This window comes from Dromiciops gliroides, chromosome 2, assembly GCF_019393635.1.
Source record: "Dromiciops gliroides isolate mDroGli1 chromosome 2, mDroGli1.pri, whole genome shotgun sequence".
NCBI classification, from domain to species: domain Eukaryota; kingdom Metazoa; phylum Chordata; class Mammalia; order Microbiotheria; family Microbiotheriidae; genus Dromiciops; species Dromiciops gliroides.
In genome coordinates, this window is record NC_057862.1 from 172,398,623 (window position 1) to 172,416,371 (window position 17,749).

The following is a 17,749-nucleotide window of genomic DNA, read 5'->3' on the forward strand; positions in this document are numbered from 1 at the left end:
AAGCTTGCTTCATCAGACCATTGTGGAAGTCATCTCAAGAGACAGGAACTGAGAGATTGCCAGAGAAATTGTGAGGATGGGTGGGGAAAGGGTGAGTTAGCAAGATGGTTAGGAAATGGAGAACCTTCTTCCCAGAAAATGTAAACTATCTGGTCTCCCCATGAGTCTAAGGTCTAGCTACCCAGAGTAAAGTGAATGTGTTTGAAAATATCAATCATGTACTCACACTCTTGACCATAGCTAGTAGCAGAAAAGGATAGGGTTAAGGGATAGGATCAGAAGAGGAGCAGAGTGTTTGAAAAGGTAAGGGGAGCTAGTTCTTTACTTTTCTCTGCATCATCTAGAGTGGTCTAGGTTAAGTATTTGGGCTATGGCAGGAATGTAAGGAGAGGGAAATTGCCATTGTGAGGAATTTGGCTAAAGTGAAGAGCTTGCTCTCCTCCCTCCTCCATAATCCTTCAACCCACAAGCATTTATTAAATGCCCACTATGTGTCAGGTATTGTGCTATGTGCTGGAAATACAAAGACAAAAATGAAACAGGCCATTCCCTAAAAGAGAATGTAACATAACACAACACAACATGACATGAAATGACACAATATAACATAACGTACAAGATATATATACATATATATCCAATAAATCCAAGAAAAGTTGGAAAGAACCTACAAACTGGGGGTGGGGGAATAAAGAAAAGTCTCATATAGGAGGTGGCCCTTGAAGAGAGTTTTGAAGGAAGATAGGGATTCTAAGAGAGGGAAGGTTAAAAAAAAGGACCACATGTATCAGGGCCTAGAGACAGGAGATGGGTTGTTATGTGGGAGGAACAAGAATAAGGCCAATTTGACTACAGAGTGATGGGCAGTAAGTTCTCAGAGTGAGCCACAGTACTGTGGCATTAGGGAAGAATCCTTGGATAATGCAAGTCCCAAATTTCCAGTTGCTTCAAATTTTTTCACCCCCATTTTGCCGGTCCATTGGCTAGAAGGTTCTTCCTCCCCCTCCCCACCTAGGCTAGGACCCCTGGTCATCCAAGATGTCACCATACTGCTGAGCATGGTAATTTGCTCTGTGAGACACCTGCATAAATATAGATCTAATTCAGAAAGTAACTTGGAGCCCTGCATGGCTGGAATTCAAAATAAATGCTGGTTCCTCAGAGCCTTGTTGGGATGTTTCCCAGGAGTCCTGCCCAAGTATGGCAGGTTATCATAAGCCAGAACCATCTCATCAACTTAAAATTGAAACTCAGGTGAGGGAATTAAAAATGAAATGAAAAAACAACAACAAACATCTTCAGAAAGGGTCAAATCTAGAAATCTTGAATGAATTCTGTAGCCAAGCACTCAAATGCTGGGGGAAATTTCCAGTATATATTTGATAGGGTGAAAGCTGAGATAGGACTTCCCTCAAGGGTGAGGTGGGCACATTTCTTCTTCTCATGGGCTGTGGTCTACAGGAATGTCAAGCAAAGCAGGGAGTCATGGCTTAAGATCATTTTTAATCACTCTATGTGGGTTTACATACTTTTTTCCCCCAACTACAGAATTGGGCCAGAATCTCCATTTTCCTTTCACTCCCCTTAAATTATTTTTCTTCTTTTCTTGCTCCCTTCCTCCAGTGTTAGTAAAGCATTTTTCCATGATAGGTGGATCCAACCTCTGACCAGATTTGTAGTAATCAATTATCAATCAACCAACAAATATCTAAGTGCCAACTAAGCACCAGACACTGAGCTAGGTGCTAGAGAGACAAAGACAAAAACAAACTGCACCTGCCCTCAAGAATCTTGTGTTCTAATGGAAGAGACAATATATACATCTATACAAAATAAATAGTAATTCTTTTTGGTGGGGGGAGGATGCTGCAGGACCAGAATCCAGGACTTTAGACTTTCAGGCAGTGATGCTTCTACTGTGTCACATTGTCTTGCAGATGTTTCTCTCACATCCTACCTAAGTCTTCAAAGCTCAATTTATTAGGTAGCCCAGAGAATGGGTATTTACCATTTGGTCTAGCTCATCCTGAGTTAGCTCATCCAGTTTTTGCTCTACCCTGATTGTTAGGAACCAAATCAGGTTAGGAGGTCTGGAGAAATACCGAGAGATTCATAGCATGTTGCAGTCCACAGGATTCTGAGGCTATAGGGACATTTCCATGGCAACCTCTGGGATATAGGGCTGCTTTAAGCTTCTGGAAACTAGTTGCTTCAGACAGAATGAATATCTAGGAGCCATTTCTGTTTCCCAAAGCCCTGGAGAGAGGAGGGTAGTTCTGGGTCTTTTCTGGGGTAGGCCTTAAGTTGAATTAGATCAGATGGGATTGGATTAATGACATAAAGATCCTAGATAATGAGATGGCTGGAGGTAAAGGATATAATTGACTTCCTTAGATTCTTGTCCTTGCTCCAAATAAGGAACTTTTTCTCTGTTGGACCTGTAGAGTTCTTCCCACTAACCTTCCCCTTTCCTTCCACTTTGAATCCCAATGAGAAAGACTCTTATTTGATCTTCAGAGCTTTCTTTCTCTGCCTTTAGTTTTCAGATTAATCAATGGCTCTCCTCATTCTTCCAGTGAAAGTGTTTATTTAATTCACCCCTTTCTCACCTCTACTCTTGATCTGTTCTTTTGTTATGGCTGGACTCACAGAAACAAAGTTAGATGCTCTTGACTTTCAGCTACAGTTCCTCTAGTACCCACAACTACCATTGCCTGGGGCCTACATTTCTATGGTTCTTTCAACTTCACTTTTTATCCTTCCCGGGCCTAAGTCTCAGTTTCTCATTTAAAAGCCACTAGGTTGTTAAATGGATAGAATGTTGGACTTTAAATGGGGGGAGGGGGAAAGAGGGGGACTGAATATGAATCCTGATAATAACTTTTTAAACTTCAAGTCTTAAACCTGAACTAAGTCTTTTGGGACACCCTGTATAAATGTTTCTCTACCACAAGACAATCATTGGCTTTGCCTATATTCTACATGATGCATTCCCCCCCCCCCCATAATAGAGCAAAAGAATTCATTGGATGTACCAAAATATTAGTATGAAGTGTATCTACTACCCTGCCCCCTCCCCCCAATAATCCACACAATTGTACAGTCATTTGAACACAACTTTTAAAATACTTTGAAATGTATATGGGGGTCCTGGTTTTTAAAAGGGAACTTTCTCATTATGTTAACAATCATTTGACTATGATTAATGGAAACTGAACATAGTATTATTGAGAAGCAATATAGAGTAGGACGACCTGGAGTCACAGAATCCAAGTTCACATCTTAACTCTTCTCTTTACTAGCTGTGTGACCTTGGACAAATAACTTAAACTTTCTGGACTTCAGTTTCCTCTTAAAGAAATGTGAGTGAGTAGGACTAGATCACCTCTAAGGCCCCTTCTGAGTCTAAATCCGTGGATGTACCAAATCATACATGATTCTGAAAAAGGAATTCTTTTATAAACATCAATCTTATACATTTGCTATGTAGTTAACTGGTAATTGTGTAGAGAGAAGCACAGAATTGTAGAATCCCAAATTGTGAATGAATAGATTAAGGTGGTGGAATAAGTTGTTTCAGCATGTATCATAAACATATAATACATATTTCAATAAATGAACTTGAGGATTATATGTATGTATACATGTAGTTGACTATAAGCTCCTTGAGGGCAGGGACAGTTTTCATCTATCTTTGTTTCCCCGGCACCAGTACAATGCTTTCACATAGTAAATGCATGAATAAATGTTTGTAATGAATTATTGGGTCGAATTGAACATATTGAACATGGGAGATTTACCTACCCAGTTATTTTTCTTTGGGCCCATATTAAAATTGGTCTGAATCCTAGGAACCTTAGATACTGAGAATAATGAAGAATTTGTTGGAAAGATGGGCTGTGATTATGATTTTGTTAAGGAAAAAACTACATACAGTTAATCAAGAGGTGACTCTAATGTTAAAAGGCAAGGAAGACTTTGACAAAGCCCTGCAGCAACATTGCTTTCCTTCAGCTGGCACGACAAAAGGAAATTTAACTCTCCTTCCACCAAAACTGCTTGGGTGTGAAGGCCAATGTACCTGGTCCATTCTCAGAATGACCCCATATCAATTGGTGTAAAATATCTGCACTTAAGAATTCTGCCTCATTATAACCTTGTGCAGCTATTAGTTTTGCTATCATTAAGTATAAAAATTTTAAAGGGTCACTAAATGCGGATTGCTAGAAAGAAACAACATTAGTTACACATTACCAGAACTAAACTAAATTAGGAAATGGCTCATTTCCTTTGTACCATCAATATTTTACCCAGCCATAGCCTGGATGCCTCACCTCACAAGGGAGAATTAATCATTCATATGTACTAATGTGCACCCATTATTTTAAAATTGTCACTTAAGTAATCATTTTGTGTGTGTCCAGATGTGTGATGTCTTGTTTAGAAAAGGGCAGTGAAAAAAAAATCAATCCAAATTAAATAAAGTGTGAAAGGTTGATTTCTGAGGGAAAAAACAAAAAACAAACAAACAAAAAAAAAACAAAAGATGTGCTAAAGATCATGCAATTAGAAAGTTCCAACGTGTTCATGTAAAAGCTCTGGTAGGGAGACAAATTCCAGAAGGTGCTCTCCTCTTTGAAATGCAAAGCTTGACTCATAATTTAAAATATGATGGAAATTTAAGGACTTATAAATGTCCACAAAATATTTCTAAGTCTGAATTTATCTGAAAGAATTGTACACCATGGCTTCTCTGTGTCATTCCCAAAGTATTAAAAATGCTTGCTACAGACTTTGATCCTTTCCCTTCATGTTCTACTCTTTGGAGTCTCACTAGGCTATGTGAACTAAACTGATAATGCACACCATATTCAGGAAATCAATCAACAGTTTTTATGCACTTAACATTAGTGATGAAATTTGCTCTTTTACTAATGAAGACTTTACCCTTTACCTCAGATGGCCTTTGTGTTGTCTCAGTTTTATTTTCATTCTCTCTTCCAAAGGAAATTTGTCGGTGATAGTTCACATAAGTCAAACTCAATTCTATTCTATTTAGTAATTATTTATTAAGTGGTTACTAGGTGTGAGAAGGGGCAGCTAGGTGGCTCAGTGAATAGAGTGCTGGGCCTGGAGTCAGGAAGACTCATCTTTGTAAATTCAATCTGGCCTCAGACACTTTCTAGCTGTGTGACCCTGGGTAAGTCTCTTAATTCTGTTTGTCTCAGTTTTCTTATCTGTAAAATGAACTAGAGAAGAAAATGGTCAATCACTACAGTATCTTTGCCAAGAAAACCCTAAATGGGGTCAGGAAGCGTCTGAACAACAACTGAACTGAACAACAATAAGGTACAAAAAAGGTAGCTTGGAGTAGTGGATGGGGGGTGCCCTTGGAGTCAGGAAGACTTACATTTAATTCTTACCTCTGAACATGAATAAGCCATTTAAAGCTCTCTCTTAGGCTATCTTCCAAGATCTTAAGTTATAGACAATGGAGCTGAATAGGTGGAGAGAGTTTCTACACCAGGAATTCTCCACATGAATTAAATCACTGGTTTGTGCACTCCCATACACACACAGACACACACAGTCTCTATTCAAAGACAACAACAGTTTTGGATAGTCCCTGACCTCAAGGAACTTACATTCTATTCATAGAATTATATTGTTTTTCAAGCTGGTAAGGAACCATAGAGGTGATATAGTTCAGTTTTCTTTTTCTCAGATGAGTAAATAGCCTCGAAGAGGTAACATATCTTATTCAACATCACACAGTTAATAAGTGACAGAGCTTTGACTCAAAAAAGCCTGAAAAATGGGTGATGAGTCCAGGTTGTGATTATTTATTGCTGAGTAATGAAGTAAAGAACTTTAACATGTTCTATCAGTTGTATGTAGAATGACTTGACAAAACCAAGTTGGGCTATTGTTAGAAACACAGTTAATGGCTCTTCATGTTGCTCGGCTCTAGTGTTAGCAGCTCTAGTGTTGCTAGCAGGTCCCTGTTCAAAAATCCCAAGCAGGGAGCAGTTGGTGAGTGAAGGCTTTATTCATCTTTGCAAAGATGGGCACTCTTCTGAATGTGTCGGAGAGTGCATTGAAGTGAGGTCCCTCTCCTCTATTTATACCCCTCAAGGGGTCCCCTCTGACCAATCACATTAAGGCCTTTTGATACCCCTCATTTACATTTCAATTATTACAGTTGCTATTTATACAGAATAACAGTAATAGCCTAAGAACCCATCAGGTAGTACCAGTTGACCAATCAGATTTTACAAACTACAATACCAGGCTTTAACCTATTCTGGGCAAGAGTGTCGACCCCCTGAGAACAATACTGTGTTAACATACATAACTCTTCAAGAAAGAACACCTGTCTTGGGATTTGACCAGTCAGAGTGTTGCGTTTACCAACCAACCAATCAGATTGCAGCCTTAGGCCCCAACCCCATGCTGGAGTAAAAATGTCCCCATTCCCCACTAAATAGTGCTTGCGTAAACATAACTTTTCAAAACAAAACTCAAGTAAGGGCTTGAGCTCTGAGTCACATGGGGATCACCTTGGGTGCCTCAAGGTGAACTCCCAGCCCAGCCCAACTCCCACAAAACCCAGGCCCTTCTTCAGGTTCTGCTCGGACCTAAGGCCCAGGAGCCTTGGCAGGAAGCCTCCTCTGGGAATGGCCCCCTGCTGAGAGGTTGGGGGGGGGGGGGCATAAAGCTGTTGGCTTGAAACCAGACTCACCCTCTGCCTTTAGGGCTCTGAGAAGAGTCGAAATATTGTCTTTTCTCTCAGTTATGAACTACCAAAGGCTCAATGAAGGAGGCAGGAACTAGTAAAAACAAAACAAAAAAGACCCCTGATAAACAGAACTACATAAACAAGGAACTACTAAGTTTAGAAAAGGCCACCAATACCACTAGGGCAAATATTTTATTTTTTATTTGGAGAAATAGTGAATGCTTTTTGAACTCTATGTAATAATGTCAGCTGTGAATTTACTGGACATTACTGTAATTATTGGCGGAGACTGGCATCCATCTTCAGGAATGCTCTAATTGGTTGAGACCAGGATACTTAAGTAGCAAGAGACCAAATCTAGCTACAGAGATTTTCATGTCTCAAAAGTCAAATTCCTCTCCTCTGATAAGAAACAAAATAAATGTCGGGAGGCTGAATCTTGGCTCATACTACATAGGCTTAGTACTCTTTAAAGCAATTACTTTGAAAAAAAAAATCCCATAGCTGGAATGTACATTAGAGACGAGTTAGTTCAATCCCTTCGTTTTACTAATGAGAGAACTGAGGCCCAGATTAATTAAGCAACTTGTTCCAGATTAAACTACGGTCTGGTAGTAGAGGTCAGCCTAGAAACCAAGTTTAATGCCTCCCAGTCTAGGATTCTTTTCACTACATCAGACCTCAAAAACCCTTTCCTCAAAAGGTGCAGTGGCAGCTAGGTGGCGCAGTGGATAGAGCACTGGCCTTGGAGTCGGGAGTACCTGAGTTCAAATCCAGCTGTGTGACTGCGAGTCACTTAACCCCAATTGCCTCACTAAAAAAAAAAAAAAAAAAGGTGCAGAGAAGAGTCTTCACTCAAACAAGGAATCGGATTCTACCTTTATTCTTTTTTTTTTTCCCGTGGGACAATGAGGGTTAAGTGACTTGCCCAGGGTCACATAGCCAGTAAGTGTCAAGTGTCTGAGGCTGGATTTGAACTCAGGTCCTACTGAATGCAGGGCCAGTGCTTTATCCACTGCGCCACCTAGCTGCCCCTTCTACCTTTATTCTTGACCATCTTCCTTGATCCTACCCCTTTTCCCACCACCATGGTCATTTCTGTGCATCAGTGAAGTAGACAGCAATTTGCATGGTATAATCTGAGGGGTGCTTCAAGGCCTTCCTTGCTTAAAAATATTTGCCCTCCCTGTTGTCTGAAATTTTAATCATCAAATTCACTTGCTCTTGTACATTAAAACATTGTCCCAGGGGGCAGCTAGATGGCGCAGTGGATAGAGCACCAGCCTTGGAGTCAGGAGTACCTGAGTTCAAATCCGGCTTCAGACACTTAACACTTAACTAGCTGTATGACCCTGGGCAAGTCACTTAACCCCAATCGCCTCACTAAAAAAACAAAACAAAACAATAACAAAACAACAACAACAAAAAAAAAACATTGTCCCTTCTCTTTAGAAAGTGGGGCTTAAAGTCAGAAAGACCTGAGATAAAATTTGGCCTCAGACATTTACTAACTGTGTGACCCTGGGAAAGTCAATGAACCTCTGTTTGCCTCATCTTTCTCATCTTTCAAATGGGGATAATAATAGCATCTACCTCCCAGGATTATTGTGAGGAGCTGAGGAGAAAATGAGATAACATCTGTAAAGTGCTTTGTAAATCTTAAAGCTCTATACAAATGGGGGCTATCTTATGCCCTCTTGCACTCAAAGAGCCACCCCTTGTGACAAAGCAAAACAACAATAACAACAACAACAACAAAAACAATCCCCAAACAAACACCCCCCCCAAAACCCAATAAAAAACAGTTCAGCTAAACTAAAAAAATAAAACAAAAACAAAAACAAACCAGGCTCATTCTCAGATCTATTCTTTGGGGCCAGAATAGATGATTATAATTTCACAACACTCATTTTCAATTTTGTTGTTGTTATTTGCATTTATACCATTTTAGTCATTACATATAGATTTTTTCTTGTCTTACTTAATTTTGCATCAGGTTATATAACTCTTCCCATGTTTCTCTATATTCTTCAAATTCATCATTTCTTACATAGCAGTAATATTCTATTACTTTTCTGCACCACAGTTCATTTTGCCATCCCTCAAAGTATAATCTTTAGAAAGTTCAAATAAATGCTCGTTATTAATAGGAGGGTGATGATACATTAACCCAACAGCTTCCACGATCAAATTAACCAAATTTATCAGTTAACAGAGAACAGAATCTTGGGGAATGGACAAACAAGATACAATTTGATGAATAGAAGAAATTTAGGATGCTTATAGAACAAAGGGTAATGCCAGGGAGTGCAATGTAATAGATGAAGATTGGGCAATTCAGGAAAAACCTTGGCAGGGTTTGGGTGGTAGGGAAAAGATAGTACCAGGGACCAGGAACATTTGAGGAAGTTGTCAGTCATGAACAGCAAGGTCCTCAAAAAAGATCATGGGGCAGCTAGATAGTGCAGTGGATAGAGCACCGGCCCTAGATTCAGGAGTACCTGAGTTCAAATCCGGTCTCAGACACTTTACACTAGCTGTGTGACCCTGGGCAAGTCACTTAACCCCAATTGCCTCACTAAAAAACAAACAAACAAACAAACAAAAAAAACAAACAAAAAAGATCAGGAAAGAGCAACTTAACTCCCGCAGTGAAGAATTAAGAGCACTATACCTTGAGCCAAAAGAACAAGATTCATGTCTTGACTCCCACCAATAATATGACTATGGACAAGTCATGTCTCTTTTCTGAGACTTGGTTTCCTCATCTGTAAAATGGAGACAACATCTGTACAGCTGTCTGGGCAGCTAGGTGGTACAAATGGTTAGAATACTGGGCTTGGAGTCAGGAAAAATCTCTGAGTTCAAATTTGGCCTCAGATACTTACTAGCTGTGTGACCATGGACAAGTCACTTAAGCTGGTTTGCCTTAGTTTCCTCATATATAAAATGAGCTGAAGAAAGAAATGGCAAACCACTCCAGTATCTTTGCCAAGAAAACTCCAAATGGGGTCATAGAGAGTCAAACATGACTAGAAAGTGATTGAACCACAAGCATCTCTACTTGGAACTGTTGTGAGGAAGGCATTCCTTACAACACTGCCAGTTGGCACCTGTTCCCTCACCATGCAGTATAGAACAATATTGGCAGCTTGTGCAAAGGAAGTTTATTTGGACCAGTTTCTTTGCTTTCTGTAAAAACTGTAAAGTAATTCATAATGGTAATGATAGACAACATTTATATAGCACTTTATAGATGCATCTATACTTTTCTATATCTATGTGTCTGTCTCTGCGTCACATTTTTCAGCTCTATCAGTAGGTGAATAACTTGCTTTCATCATTAGTCTGATCATTGTCTCATGGTATATCTAGATATGTATATACGTCTCTCTATATATACATATAAACATATCTATATCTCCTTTGGACATAGTCAATGTCAAAATGTATTTTTCTTGACTATACATATTTGTGATAGGGGGTTTGTTTTTCTTTTGTTCTCAAGGAGGGGAGGGAGAGAAGGTAGATTTTTACTAATTGAAAAAAATTAATTTTAGTGAAGTCTTAGGATAGTGTATTTATCAAAGCTTTGATATTTCCAGAGTAAAATTATTGAACCTAGAAAGATTCTCATTTAAAAAAAAGAAAAATACTCCTCACTTTCATCCCTTCTCCAGATAGGAGGCTTTAATTAAGTGTAATTATAAAGCCTCTTTTGTCAGAAGTTTAGAAATTGGGTCTATTGATGGAGATCATTTTTGACCACATAATGTCTTGTATTCTCTTTCTCCTTTTGTATAAAAGATATGTAATGGAAAGAAATCTAGAAGGAAACACAAACAGGACAACTTTGAAAGTTATATATTTTTTAAAGTTATGTTTAATTTATTATATATTAAGAAGGATATATGTAAAAGAAATGTATATTTTATAAACAATCTTCTTTTAGGGGGCTCTAATTTATATATGGAAATGCCAATCTTATTTGGTGCTTGTTGAGAATTTAAAAAATAAAGACCAAAAGAAGTAAATAAAAAATATGTTGTGAGGTGCTAGAGATGGTCTTTGGATATGTGGGTCACCAGTTTTGTTGCAGTCACCTTTACAACTAGGTGGTGCACAGGATGAAGACACAGTCCTGAAGTCAGGAAACCTGAGATCAAATCAAGTCTTAGAAACTCACTAGGTGAGTGAGTATGGCCAAGTCACTTAACTTTTGCCTGGTTCTGTTTCTTCATCTGTAAAATAGGAATAATAATAACATCTATTTCCCAGGATTTTTGTAAGGATCAAATGAGATAATATTGGTAAAGCACATAGCATAGTGCCTAGCATGGAGTAGGTGCTATCTAAATGCATTATTATTGTTGTTATTATACTGAATGAAATAAATAGAACCAGAGGGTAATATACACGGTGACTATAATAATGGAAATGAAAACACCATAAAAATTAAGCCAGCTACTCGTTAATGGTAATGACTAATCCTGGCTCTGCAAAGAGACACTTCATTTTGGCAGAGAGGCAGAGGGAAATAGGTTCAGAATGTTGAAGATGATTGGCCACTGTGCTGATTTTGTTCAAATGATTTTCTTTGTTCCAAGGATCTTCTTGGGAAGGGAGGGAGGAAGAGAGGGAGGCTAAAAATGACTGTTTTTTTTTTTTTTAAACAAAAGACATTCAACAAATTTAAAAAAATAATAATTAAATGAGATCAAGGTCCTGGAATGTCATCTCCCCAGAACTCAGAGTTAACCTGCTTGCATGCAGAGCTGACCTTCCCCTCATTCTTAACAGTGCATCTCAGTTTTCATTATAACCAAACAATTGCTTAATGTTTTAAAGGCTGCAATGGAAGGGCAGCTCTGGGCCTTAGCAATCTCTCTGTTTAGCCCAGCACTATGAACCAATGATCTGTGGAAATGTGACCAATTAGTGTTCAGCAAGCATTAGAACTTTGAAACTGCTTGTACACACACACACACGCACACACCATAGGTATAGGTATAGGTATAAGTATAGGTATAGGTACAGGCATAGGCGTATATGTATATGTATATAGCTAGAGATAGAGAAATAGAGATTATATATATATATATATATACACATAGATATATGTATTTATCTGTATATATATACACACATATAGTTCTCTCTAAAGAACTATATACATATACACATAACTATATGTACAAAGTATCTTATAGAGAGAACTATATGTGTGTATGCATATACTGTCTCACCACATATATACATATATGTGTGTATATATATTTATACTCTCATTCTCTAGTGCTCTCTTTCTGTATATATGTATATGTGTACATATACATATACACATGCACATATACACATGTATATCCATACACATGTGTATGCGTATATATGTGGTGAGACAGTATATGCATACACGTGTGCATACACACATACACATACATACGTACACACACATACATACACGTATACATACATAGTGAGACAGAATCCCTAGTAATTCAAATGCCTGAATCCGAGCACTGCTTGGCTTTCTTATAGCAATGCCTGGGTGGGTACCTGGTGGGTGGGAGGCGTGCTGTCCATAAGGGAACAGGTTTGTTGGGGGAAGATGTTTTGGTTTACTGTGCAGAACCAGATAGTCTTTTCAAGGTTGCAAGAAAAGGCTGTTGCTTAGATATGATTGGAGAGACACTTGCAATCCCTGAAATCACTGCAGCCTGGTGATGAAAACTTGCCTGGGCTACCAGCTGTATACAGATATGACTGTAAGTGATATACGGAGTGTTTTTATTTTATTTTTTAAAGGAGCAAGGTAGGAGAAGAACAAGGAAAGGAATCAGAAAAGGAAAGTGAATTGACCCCTGATTATCTATGCAAATGGAGGGGAGCAGCTGTGAGAATAATACAAAAGAATAAATAACCTAAAAATACATTCTATTTGACTGGCTTGTGCATTTTACAGTTTACATTTGAAACCTGCCTTTTCAACACTGATGGCCCTTTTTATGCATTGGCAGAGAATTACAAAATACAGTTCAGACTAAATATACTTGTTGAGAGTCTGCTTTGTACTAATTCTTTTTCCTTTCATTTAAAAAAAGTGTCTTTATTAGAAGCATTAGACATCAATACAAATACTTCTCCTTACTTAGTGACTATTTACACTTAAACTATTAATTTTAATGCATAACATATCATGACACTTTTCCAATGCCTCCCTCTAACCACCCATCAGAATTCTTTGCCAATTCATTTTTATTCATTCTCCCACCAAATAATGACTCCACTTTTCTGTTTTTGCTTTTATAAAAGGCTTTCTGATTTCTTTGTATTCCTCATAACTGTCCATCTTAATTGCTTTCTACCATTTCATTACAAAGAATGCACCATAGGCTATCTAAACATTACCCAATTGCTGGGCACACAGGTTGCTTCCAGTCTTTAGCAATTGCACGTAGCAGATATAACATCTGAACTGATAGCTCTTCTTCTTACTCTCGATATCACTGCCAGGAGATGCTCCCAATAATGGAATTATTAGGTGTTTCGTACCTTTTTTGCATATCCTATGTCCCAATTAGACTTCATCATAGGAGGATTTTTAGGGGAATACAACCAAATAAAACAAATAGCAGATGAGGAAATTGCACAAGATAGTACCCACCATGGTGACATTATGAATAATCCATGGGACTACTATGTACCTCTGTTTGATGACTTTCTCTCTAAGATTGTTGTCCATGTGACACACCTTCCCTGGGGAGATAGTTAAGTCAGTTCTCCATGGCTAAGCCTAAGTGTGAGAGCTGGAATTCAAATCTCTTTCTCCCGGGCAGCCTGTGCTAAGCAGAATAGAAGTAAACAAAGGAATGAGGATGGCACTAATGGAGGGAAAAGCCAGCTGGTAAAAATTTCAAATCAAAATTGTCTCTCATAAACTGCAGGACAGTCAATGGATTTTCCCAAATATGAGTCCAATTTTCCTGGACCCCTGAATTTGTTCAGGTTGCTTGCCAAGGGCCTAGTATAGTGCGATGGATTCAGTGGGTGTCCCATTAATATTTGGTAATGATGGTAAATCATATGTCCTTTCAATATTTTTCCTTTTTCCCCTCCCAAACTCTCTCCAATTTACCTAAGAAAGTCAGATTTATGAACATGCCAGGATTTAAAATGGCATAAAACTTGACAGGAAATTTTAATTCTTATTTGGAATAGACTTTGCTACCAATTTAACAATTGGCTGGATAATCAAATTTTCTCACACACACACACATAATGGGTCACTTAACCTCTCAATGTCTAAAGCAATTCTAAGTTTTGAATTGAAGGTAAGATGTTGAATTGTATTGATACAAATAATAGTTTCATATGTGAATGAAGTCACAGGTCCAGTCCATTTCCCTATCTCTTCTTCTTCTTCTTCTTCTTCTTCTTCTTCTTCTTCTTCTTCTTCTTCTTCTTCTTCTTCTTCTTCTTCTTCTTCTTCTTCTTCTTCTTCTTCTTCTCCTTCCTTCCTTCCTTCCTTCCTTCCTTCCTTCCTTCCTTCCTTCCTTCCTTCCTTCCTTCCTTCCTTCCTTCCTTCCTTCCTTCCTTTCTTCCTTCCTTCCTTCCTTCCTTCCTTCCTTCCTTCCTTCCTTTCTTTCTTTCTTTCAAAAAATCACATCCCTGGGGCGGAGCCAAGATGGCGGAGAGGAAGCAGCAAACTGCCTGAGCTCTCCTTCTGTTCCCTCAAAAAGAACATTAAATCAAGCCTCTGGATGGATTCTGAAACTACAGAACCTGCAAAGGGACAGAGAGACACAGTCCTCTAACCAGAGATAATTTAGAAGACTTCAGGAAAAGGTCGGTCTGACTCAGGTGTAATGATTGGAATGACGCCACCTGCTGGAGACTTACTGTAGAAGAGTTCCTCGCATGAAGCTAAGGTCTTTGAGGGCAAGACCAGGAGTCTTTTCCTTGGCATCAGGAAGTGATGCGGGCTAGTGAGAGGAAGAAGGAAGAGACTGGCGCTCGGTCTCAGCTCTTTCCTCTGGACTCTGGTAGAGAGTGGAGCAAGAAATGTGCTCTCCCTTTAATAGATAGGAATCTAGGCCTTTCTCTCTCTCTTTACCAAATTCTTATACTCCTTAATAAATGCTTAAAAGTCTAACTCTTGCTAAAGCTTATAATTTATTGGCGACCATTCATTAAATATTTTAGACAGTTTAGCTAGAATTTTAGCCCTTAACACGGGCAAAAGGGAGGCCCTGCGCAGGGCAGCAACCCAGCGCCGAGGGGATCAGGGCAAGTCAGCAGGAGCTACGGGCCAGAGCTGAACAACTGAGGTCCCTGGAACCTGGTTCAAAAATCTGGTGGCCAAGAAGGACAGTGGAAAAACCAACCTGCACCGGCCGGGAGGGGGACGAACGGGTCAGGCGGGAACGGACGCCAGGAGCGGGTGCCTGGCTGGCCGAGCGCACCCAGACAGGAAGTGCAGGGCGGGGATCTCCACACACCATAAAGGCCTCAGAGTAAAAAGCCGGTCACACAGCACCTATACCCCTGCACAAGAAGCCCAAAACAGGGTCCCTGGTGCCCCCAGAGCAGACCTCAACTTAAAAAATAAATAAATAAGCTGCAATAATGACTAAGAAGCAAAAAAGAGCCATCTCCATTGAGAGCTTCTGTATCAATAGGGAAGAAGCCAACCCAAACTCAGATGAGGACAATAGCCTCCAATTGCCTACATCTGAAGCCTCATGAGGGAAGGTGAATTGGTCTCAAGAACAAAAAGCCTTCCTGGAGGAGATCAAAAAGGATTTTAAAAATCAATTGAGAGAGGTAGAAGAAAAAATGGGGCGAGAAATGAAAGCAAAACAAGAAAACTATGAAAAAAGAATCATCAACTTGGGGAAAAGGAAGCACAAAGATTGACTGGCCAAATGGAAAAAAAAGTGCATAATTTCACTGAAGAAAACAATGCCTTAAAAAATTCAGTTGGCCAAATGGAAAAAAAGGTGCATAATCTCACTGAAGAAAACAATGCCTTAAAAAATTCATCTGGCCAAATGGAAAAAAAGGTGCATAATCTCATTGAAGAAAACAGTGCCTTAAAAAATTCACTTGGCCAAATGGAAAAAAAGGTGCATAATCTCAATGAAGAAAACAATGCCTTAAAAATTAAAGTGGGACAGTTGGAAGATAAGGAATCCATGAGACACCAGGAGTCAGTCAAGCAGAATAAAAAAAATGAAAAAATAGAAGAAAATGTGAAATACCTCATTGGAAAGACAACTGATCTGGAAAACAGATCGAGGAGAGACAATGTGAGAATCACTGGACTGCCTGAAAGCCATGACCAGAAAAAGAATCTAGACACCATATTCCAGGAAATTATTAAGGAGAACTGCCCTGATATCATAGAATCAGAGGATAAAATCATCATTGAAAGAATCCACCGATCACCTCCTGAAAGAGACCCCAAAAGGAAAACTCCAAGGAATATTGTAGCCAAATTCCAGAATTATCAGGTGAAGGAGAAAATACTCCAAGCAGCCAGAAAGAAGCAATTTAAATATCATGGAGCCACAGTCAGGATTGCTCAGGACCTGGCAGCTTCAACATTAAAGGACTGCAAGGCTTGGAATATGATATTCTGGAAGGCAAAGGAGCTTGGATTGCAACCGAGAATCTATTACCCAGCAAAAATGTGCATTTTCTTTCAGGGGAAAAGATGGACATTTAATGACATTGGGGACTTTCAATCTTTCCTGGAGAAAAGACCAGAACTGAATAGAAAATTTGATCTCAACATACAAGACTCAAGAAAAGTTTAAAAAGGTAAACAGAGGGGGAGAAAAAAAAAAAAGGTTACCCTATTAGGCTAAACTGTTTATATCCCTACATGGGAAGATAATACTTAAGAACTGTAAATGTATTTGGGCAGAGAGAAGGACTTTACACAGAGGGTATAAATATAAATTGTCTTTAATGTGATGATACAAAAAAAAATTTTAAGGGGTTAAAAAGGGAGTCTATGGGGAAGCGAGGAAAGGGGTGGTGGAAGGGGATGAATTATATCATATGAAGAGGTGAAAAAAAAAACCCTATTACAATAGAGGGAAAGAAAGGAGGGGTGAACATTGTTTCAGCCCTATTCTCATTAGATTTGACTCAAAGAGGGAATAACATATATGTTCATTGGGATAAAGAAACTTAACTCATTCTTTAGGGAAGCAAAAAGGGAAGGGAAAGGGGGGGGACTGATAGAAGGGAGGACAAAAGCAAGGGAGAAAAGGGTAAAGAAAAGAGAGGGGGGTGATAAAAAGGGAGGGCAGATTGGGGGAGGCAGGGGTAAGAAGTAAAACGTCGGTGAGGAGGAATAGGGTGAAAGAAGGGGGGGAAAGTACAAAGGGGGTAAATAGAATGGAGGGGAATAGACAGTCAGTAATAATAACTGTGAATGTGAATGGGATGAACTCTGCTATAAAACGGAAGGGAATTGCAGAGTAGATTAAAAACCAGAATCCTACAATATGCTGTTTACAAGAAACACATTTGAAGCAGAAAGATACACACAGAGTAAAGGTAAAAGGCTGGAGCAGAATATATTATGCCTCAGCTAAAGTAAAAAAGGCAGGGGTAGCAATCCTTATCTCAAACAAAGTGCAGGCAAAAATAGATCTCATTAAAAGAGATAAGGAAGGAAATTACATCTTGCTTAAAGGTACTATAGATAATGAAGTAATATCAATATTGAATATGTATGCACCAAGTGGTATAGCATCCAAGTTCTTAGAGGAGAAGTTAAATGAGTTACAAGAGGAATTAGACAGTAATACTATACTAGTGGGGGATCTGAATCTCCCCCTCTCAGAATTAGATAAATCTAGCCAAAAAATAAATAAGAAAGAAGCGAAAGAGGTGAATAGATTACTAGAAAAGTTAGACATGATAGATGTCTGGAGAAAATTGAATGGGGATAGAAAGGAATATACCTTTTTCTCAGTAGTACATGGCACATTTTCC

General features: G+C 38.9%; 1 protein-coding gene across 1 annotated transcript in view; it reads right to left on the reverse strand.

The window, feature by feature from the left end:
• SEMA6D (semaphorin 6D) overlaps nucleotides 1–17,749 on the reverse strand; it is an 809,515-nt gene that overhangs the window by 102,651 nt on the left and 689,115 nt on the right. The window lies entirely within an intron of this gene.